This window comes from Aethalodelphis obliquidens, unplaced genomic scaffold (genome assembly GCF_003676395.1).
Source record: "Aethalodelphis obliquidens isolate GAN/ISIS:26980383/991018 unplaced genomic scaffold, ASM367639v1 scaffold26, whole genome shotgun sequence".
Taxonomy (NCBI): Eukaryota; Metazoa; Chordata; class Mammalia; order Artiodactyla; family Delphinidae; genus Aethalodelphis; species Aethalodelphis obliquidens.
In genome coordinates, this window is record NW_020837970.1 from 12,755,173 (window position 1) to 12,762,699 (window position 7,527).

At 41.6% G+C, this 7,527-nt stretch overlaps 1 non-coding gene across 1 annotated transcript; it reads right to left on the reverse strand.

The window, feature by feature from the left end:
* Positions 1–7,232: 7,232 nt before the first annotated feature.
* On the reverse strand, positions 7,233–7,304 carry TRNAQ-CUG (transfer RNA glutamine (anticodon CUG)). The gene has a single exon. It is a non-coding gene; the product is annotated as a tRNA-Gln (tRNA).
* Positions 7,305–7,527: the final 223 nt, after the last annotated feature.

Sequence of the window (7,527 nt, forward strand, 5' to 3'; positions counted from 1 at the left end):
TAATATACATGTATTTTTGTACATTTATATATGAATATATAACTTAAATATATTTATATATAATTTTTTTTTTTTTTTTTTTGCGGTACGCGGGCCTCTCACTGTTGCAGCCTCTCCCACTGCGGAGCACAGGCTCCGGACGCGCAGGCTAAGCGGCCATGGCTCACGGGCCCAGCCCCTCCGTGGCATGTGGGATCCTCCCGGACCGGGGCACGAACCCATGTCCCCTGCATCGGCAGGCGGACTCTCAACCACTGCGCCACCAGGGAAGCCCTATAAATATTTTTTAACCATTTCTTTCTTTAAGACTAGTTGGTGCTCTAGTGACTATAACCAGATAATCAAAATTGAGAATTTCCTGATCTTGTGCACAATTTATTACCTTATAGTATACGCATAGAAAAGATAAAAAGCACAGAAGACAAATATCACCACTTCATTAGGTCTGTTTACTTCTCTCTCTCAAAAAAATTCTTTTTATTGTGAAATAAACCTAATGTCACTACAAAAAAGTGCATGAAACTGATATGTAGAGTTTAACAAATAGTTATAAAGTGAATGACACTATAAAAATCCTTTTGGGTCAAGAAATAGAAAACTGAGGTCTGTTTACTTAACAAATAAGAACCACATATGGAAGTATTTTGTGTCAGGCTGGAGGGTCCCTGGGCTCTGTTTATGGGATACTGAAGAGAGGTATGTCTCTCCTGGACATCCTTCCTGAGGTCTGGGGAATAAGTTCAACCTTTGGAAAATGAGCTAGAATGGAGAGGTGATGTTCACTGCATCCTGCCCTTATCCCATCATAGGTCTTGGCCTGGCCTCCAGATAATCCTTACAATTAACTCATGGTTCTCAACCTTGGCACTATTGATATTCTGGCTCAGATAATTCTTTGTTGTGTGGGAGCTGTCCTGTGTATTGTAGGATGTTTCTGCCCACGAGATGCCAGTGGTGCCTCCCAGTGGCACACTAAAAAGGTCTCCAGATATTATCTAATTTCCTGGGGTCAAAACTGACCCCTGTTGAGACCCAGTGCATTAATGAACATTTGCTATGTGCCAGGCATGGTACGAGCTATACATATATTATTTCAGTCACATTTGTCCACATTTTGTTGCTAAGGAACCAAGCTTTAGCAGGATTAGGTAAATTATTAAAAGTGATACACCACCCCGTGAATGGCTGAGCTGGAGTTTAAACATAGACCTATCAGTCCCCACTTTGTTTTCAACAACCATTTAGAGTTGCCTCCCAGGCTGTAGAAGATGAGATATATTCCAGATCTTGCTTCTTCCACATATTCTAGGCCTAAGACATTTCTAAATCTGTATTTCCAGGCTTCTTACTGGGTACTTCCTCTTGGTTTTTCTACCAACTGTTAAAATTAGACATGCCTGAAACTAATGTCAACATTTTTGCTCTTTTTCTGTGTTTTATCCTTCCCCTTTTCTATTGATCATTCCTCCAAATAGCTATTAAACCTCAGATCTCTCTCTTTTTGTGTCTTCATAGGCAGAATCTCATATTTTTGTACCTCCTGTCCAAATTCTATCTTTCATTTCTGAAAAAGGTATTTTTTTATTTTTAAAATTAATTTATTTTATTTATTTATTTTTGGTCGTGTTGAGTCTTCGTTGCTGCGCACGGGCTTTCTCTAGTTGCGGAGAGCAGGGGCTACTCTTTGCTGCAGTGCGTGGGCTTCTCATTGCGGTGGCTTCTCTTGTTGCGGAGCTTGGGCTCTAGGCACGCAGGCTTCAGTAGTTGTGGCACGCAGTCTCAGTAGCTGTGGCATGTGGGCTTAGTTGCTGCGCAACATGTGGGATCTTCCCAGACCAGGGCTTGAACCTGTGTGCCCTGCATTGTCAGGCAGATTCTTAACCACTGCGCCACCGGGGAAGTCCCTGAAAAAGGTATTTTTAATGATGAGTAGTGAAATCCTAATCAAAACCCCAATATGAATCTTTTTGGAACTTAAGAAGTTTACTCTGAGTTTCATCTGAAAAAGAAAGTCTCTAAAAATAGTCAAAGTTTAGAAAGAAAAAACAGTGAGAGGAAGTTGCCATATTTATTTTTGTTTATCAAATACGTATGGTTCCTTCTATGCATCAGGCACTATTCTAAGCCCTATACAAATATTTACTCGTTTAATACCACATGGAGACATCAAAATAGACTACAAAGCCATACTAAAGCAGTATGATATTGGCATAGGAATAGAAAACTTGACCAGTGGGACTGTATCGGGGTCAGGTCCTCTGGAAGCTGATACCAGATGAATTAGAAGCGTAAGAGATTCACTAGGGGAAAATACATGTGAAGGACAAAAGGGAGAAGTAGGGCCTTCAGACCACAATTTAGGTCCAATACCTATGCAAGGAGAGATGGAAGGAAGGAGGATTGGATAGGAAGAGCCTCGGACTATAATGCAATTCTGAGAAAAATCTCAGCCAGGCCAATGGAGAGCTCCAGAGAAAGATTGCTCATTAGAAGAGCCCCATTTTGGACAGAACTGGTCCAGCTGTAGGATCCCCACTGTGCTCAATTCTTGTTTGAGAAAAGTCCAGAGGGAGTGTGGCTTCAGGGTGAATGTTGTAGTGGGTCTTGGAGGTGTGGCAACTGAAGACTGTCAGCCAACTACACTTCTCACAACAGACTCTTTCTTTCTTTTTTTTTTTTTTTGTTTGGTATGCGGGCCTCTCACTGTTGTGGTCTACTCCTGTTGCAGAGCACAGGCTCCGGACGCGCAGGCTCAGTGGCCATGGCTCACGGGCCCAGCCGCTCCGCGGCATGTGGGATCTTCCCAGACCGGGGCACAAACCCGTGTCCCCTGCATCAGCAGGCAGACTCTCAACCACTGCGCCACCAGGGAAGCCCCAGACTCTTTCTTGAAGGGACATCTGAGCAGTGTTCCTCTCTGGCTGTCAGAGGTATTGTGTGAAGATTGAAGAATAGACATTTATTTGTATGAAATTTATTTATAAGAAGTTAAACATTTCAAACAGTGGGGAAAAAAGATAGACTTTTAAAATAAATGATTTTGAAACAATTGGCTATCCATTTGGAAAGAATTAATTTAGATCCCTACTAGTAATTAATTTAGATCTACTAATTTAGATCCTCAATATACATAAAATTCAGATGGAGAAAAAATTTATAAATAATATTTGAAGAAAAAAATTTTTTGAAAAACCTTGCTGTTTTTCAAAGGGAGAGGAAGCCTTCGTACGTAAAGTGCAATACTCAGAAACCATAAGAGAAATGACTGAGAGAGATTTGATTAAATAAAAATTTAAAACTTCTGTATGGGAAAAAAGCATCATTAATAAAATTAAAAATCAGGTGATAGATTTGGAGAAAGTATTTGTGCCATATATATATAACAGGCAAAGGATTAAAAGGTAGACTATATAAAGAGATCCTTCACATCAATAAGAAAAGATAAACAACCCAAAAAGAAAATGGCCAAGGATATTGACAGGCAATTCACAGAAGAAATATAAATGGCTATTAAACATAGGAGAAAATGTTTACAACTCACTGGTTATCGGAGAAGTGGAAATTATTGGGCAAACCAGATGGGCAAAAATTTAAAATATTGCTAGTGTATATATATATATATATATATATATATATATATATATATATGTTTTGGCTGTGTTGGGTCTTTGTTGCTGCGTGGGCTCTTCAGTAGTTGCAGTATGCTGGCTCAGTAGTTGTGGCTTGTGGGCTCTAGAGCGCAGGCCCAGTAGTTGCAGGGCATGGACTTAGTTGCTCTGTGGCATGTGGGATCTTCCCGTGTGCCCTGCATTGGGTATCCTAACCACTCCTCCACCAGGGAAATCCAAGATATTGCTAGTATATTTTTATACTAGTATATAAAATATTGTAGGGTAGCTGGGAAAATGAATATTTGCTTTTCTAGCCTCTAAGGAGGAGGTGGGCAAGGAAGAAACACTTTAGGAATAGGTTTTAATTTAGTGAATCCTCAGTATCTGCCATATCCATGGGTTAGGGAATGGGAATGGTTGTACAAACTATGGTATATCCTTGCTAAGGAAATCTATGCACCAAATGAGTTAAATCTATATGGACTAGTGTGGAAAGATTTTTTAAGATGAGGAATTTATCACACAACCTGATTTTATATATATTAAAAGAAAATGTAGCAGTTACCTCTGGGTTTGAAGGAGGAATTGAAGTGGAGGAGGACTTTAAGGATTTAATCTACATTTCTGTATAGGTTAAGTCATTTACTTTAGGTTCCTATATTTCTTGAGAGATTAAAAAAAGATACATCAAGCAATTACTAGCCCTCTTCCCCAAAACAAGCAAGTAAAGTCCTAATTCTCTTCTATGTCCATGGAATCCATTCACCAATTTTTCCACAACAGCCTTTGATTTTTCTTTCTTCTCTATTCCTATAGCTACACTTCATTTCTATTTCTACACCAGTTTGTGTCTGGTTAACCTCAATAGCCTTCTAACTGATACTCACACCTCCAGTCTTTCTTCACCCCAGTCCTGCAGTCCACAGACAGCTTACTTTTCCTAAGACTAAGTTTACTTCAATCACCCCTCTGCCCACAAATCTTTTATGGCTCTCCCAAAGTGTTCAGAGGGATGCTAACAGGTGTTCCATGGGAAAAGAGTTCTGTGGTTTGGTGTGTCAACTTAAAGAAAAATGCACAACGTGAGAGTTGTGAGGTTAAGTTTTATTCAAGGTCTTATTGAGGACTATAGCCAGGGAGACAGACTCTCACTAGCTTTGAGAAACTGCAGTTAAGAGATAGGAGAGGGTTTCCCTGGTGGCGCAGTAGTTGAGAGTCTGCCTGCTGATGCAAGAGATATGGGTTCAGGGGTTCATGCCCTGGTCCGCGAAGATCCCACATGCCGCGGAGAGGCTGGGCCCATGAGCCATGGCCGCTGAGCCTGCGTGTCCGGAGCCTGTGCTCTGCAATGGAAGAGGTCACAACAGTGAAAGGCCCGCGTACCACACAAAAAAGAGGTAGGGGAGGAGCCAGTATACATATGAATTTTTTGGCTAGGAAATACATATAGCAAAGCACAGATCTTGGCTAAGGATTACTGCTAATCACAAAGAACAGATCTCAAGTTAGTGATTTTAGTGTTTTTCTATGCATGTGAAGATGCAAGAATCTGAGGTCATTAAAATTCTTCCTCAGATAAGCATCTTAATTATCTAGGGGCTGTTTAGCCAAAGCACAGAATGCCTCATCCAGTTTTTTTCATCCTGAATTCTCCTCAGGGTGCACTGTTGCACTGTGGGTGACTGCAATGGGTTGTGACTTAACCCTTGTATAACTGGACGATGAATGATACTCTGTTCTTTTTTAGTTCACAGGTGAATCTGGGAAATGCTGTGTTCAATACAGTTAAAACTTTTTTCTTCAGAGTGGAATATTTAGACATTAAAACACCAGTGCTAGGGTAACTTCAAAGGCGGGGAGACAGTGTATAGTGCTTCTCAATTTATTTGAGCATGCAATCCTTCTTTTGAGGAATTCTATTTATTGACCTTCTCAGGATACACGTTGAGAAACAATGACTTAAGGGAAAAAGTTCATAATTATTCCTCTGGCATTAATGGCCTTGCTTAACATGCTCTTATCATCTAATTTCCTCCACTTCCCAAAATGAGTTTCCTTATTTGCTTCTTCCTTCAGGAGTCAATGCTGGCTCCTCCTCTTCTGGGGAGTTCTTCCTAGTCATCTCAGTCCCTCTGAACTCTGGCATTTGTTGCCAGAACTCTCATTAGTTACTCCTTCAGAACTGTTATTGATATTCCACCTTTCTTGGGTCTACCTTGTCTACCCGCCTGAATAGTGCTGGGACTGTGTCTTATAAATACTCTGTAGTAAACATAATATTTAGCTGCTTGACTAATATTGTGCATCTCCCCCAGTGTGGATAATGACCACTCCTGCACAAGGCAGTATCTAGGCCTTAGGTAAACCTTCTCTTGGTTTATACTGTCATGGAAAGCACTGAAAATGGCACTGTATTAGTTTTCTATTGCTGCTGTAGCAAATTACCACAAACTTGGGTGACTTAAAACAACAGAAATTTATTATTTTATAGCTCTATAGGTCAGAAGTCTGACATGGGTCTCACTGGGCTAAAATCAGGGTGTCAGCAGGGCTGTGTTCTTTCTGGGAGCCTTAGGGAAGACTCCATTTCCTTGCTTTTTCCATCTTCTTCTTTTTTTTTTTTTGTGTGCCTTTTCCACCTTCTACAAGCCTTTGCATTCCTAGGCTTCTGGCCCCCTTTCTCCATGTTCAAAGCCACAAGGGCTGGTTGAGGCCTTCTCACACAACATCACTCTGACCTCCTCTGTCTCCCTTTAACACTTTTAAGGACACTTGAGAGGACATTAGGCCCACCTGGAAAATCCAGGATAATCATCCTATTTTAAAGTCAGTTGATTTGAACCTTAATTCCACCTGCAACCTAATTCCCCTTTGCCATGTAACCTAGCATATTCACAGTGCCCAAGGATTGGGAAGTGGACATCTTTGGGGAGCCATTACTCTGCTTACTACGGGCACTCTTGCCCAAAAGTGTAAATTGCATATAGGTGGTAGTGGGGTTTGACAATAAATGGGAAAAGCTTTTTGGCATTACAAAAACTGTCTTCAAATACAGGGAGGCCCTGCTGCATGATCTTTGGCAAATCACTTGAGTCTCCCCATCCACATCTCTGCTAAAATGGAAATTGCCATCCTTTGCTCTGCATGTTAAATGAAATAATTATGTAACCAGGTTTAGCTTAGAGGATGACAAATAGGGTTCAAGAAGTTCTTGATGAATCTTGATGAGGAGGGTGGGCGAGGTTCTCTGAATGACGTCTGGAGAAGGTTTGAGAGATTTCGGGAGAAAAGGAGTGAGAAGTGCCTGCCCTTGAATGAAGTTGGAGGTTGAAAATTCTAGCAAAAGGAATCAACTTTCATGGAAGCTTTTGAAGAGGGCCCAGGTTAAAAAAAAAAAAAAGGCGAAGAGCAGAGGCTACTTAGGAGATACCTAGGTGACAGAGTACAGAATCCAAAAGGGAAAGGTATGTGGTTTTCCCGGGCAAAGATAATATTTTGTGACATTCTCTCCCTACTTAGTTCAAGGACACATATACCGTAGGTGTACAGTCACCTAGTGAATAAGTAAATGAATTATAAAAGCGTGGCCAGGATAAAAAAAACATAAAAACCCAACGGTGTAGGTTCCACCGAGATTTGAACTCGGATCGCTGGATTCAGAGTCCAGAGTGCTAACCATTACACCATGGAACCGCCACGCTCGCGATGTCGCCTTCGGTTCTCTAATTCTTAAAGAACCCTGCCCCCATCCACAAACCAACCGCCAGAGGCAGTGCCGAAGCGCTCCCCAGCGCCCCGCTTCGCGGCATGGCGGCGCGTGGAATGAGGGAGAGACCATTAAGTGCGGAGAGCAGCCGCTAGGAAGGTCAGCCGGGAGTCCAGGGCTCAGTATCCGCTCAGAGCCTTCCGAGGTGCG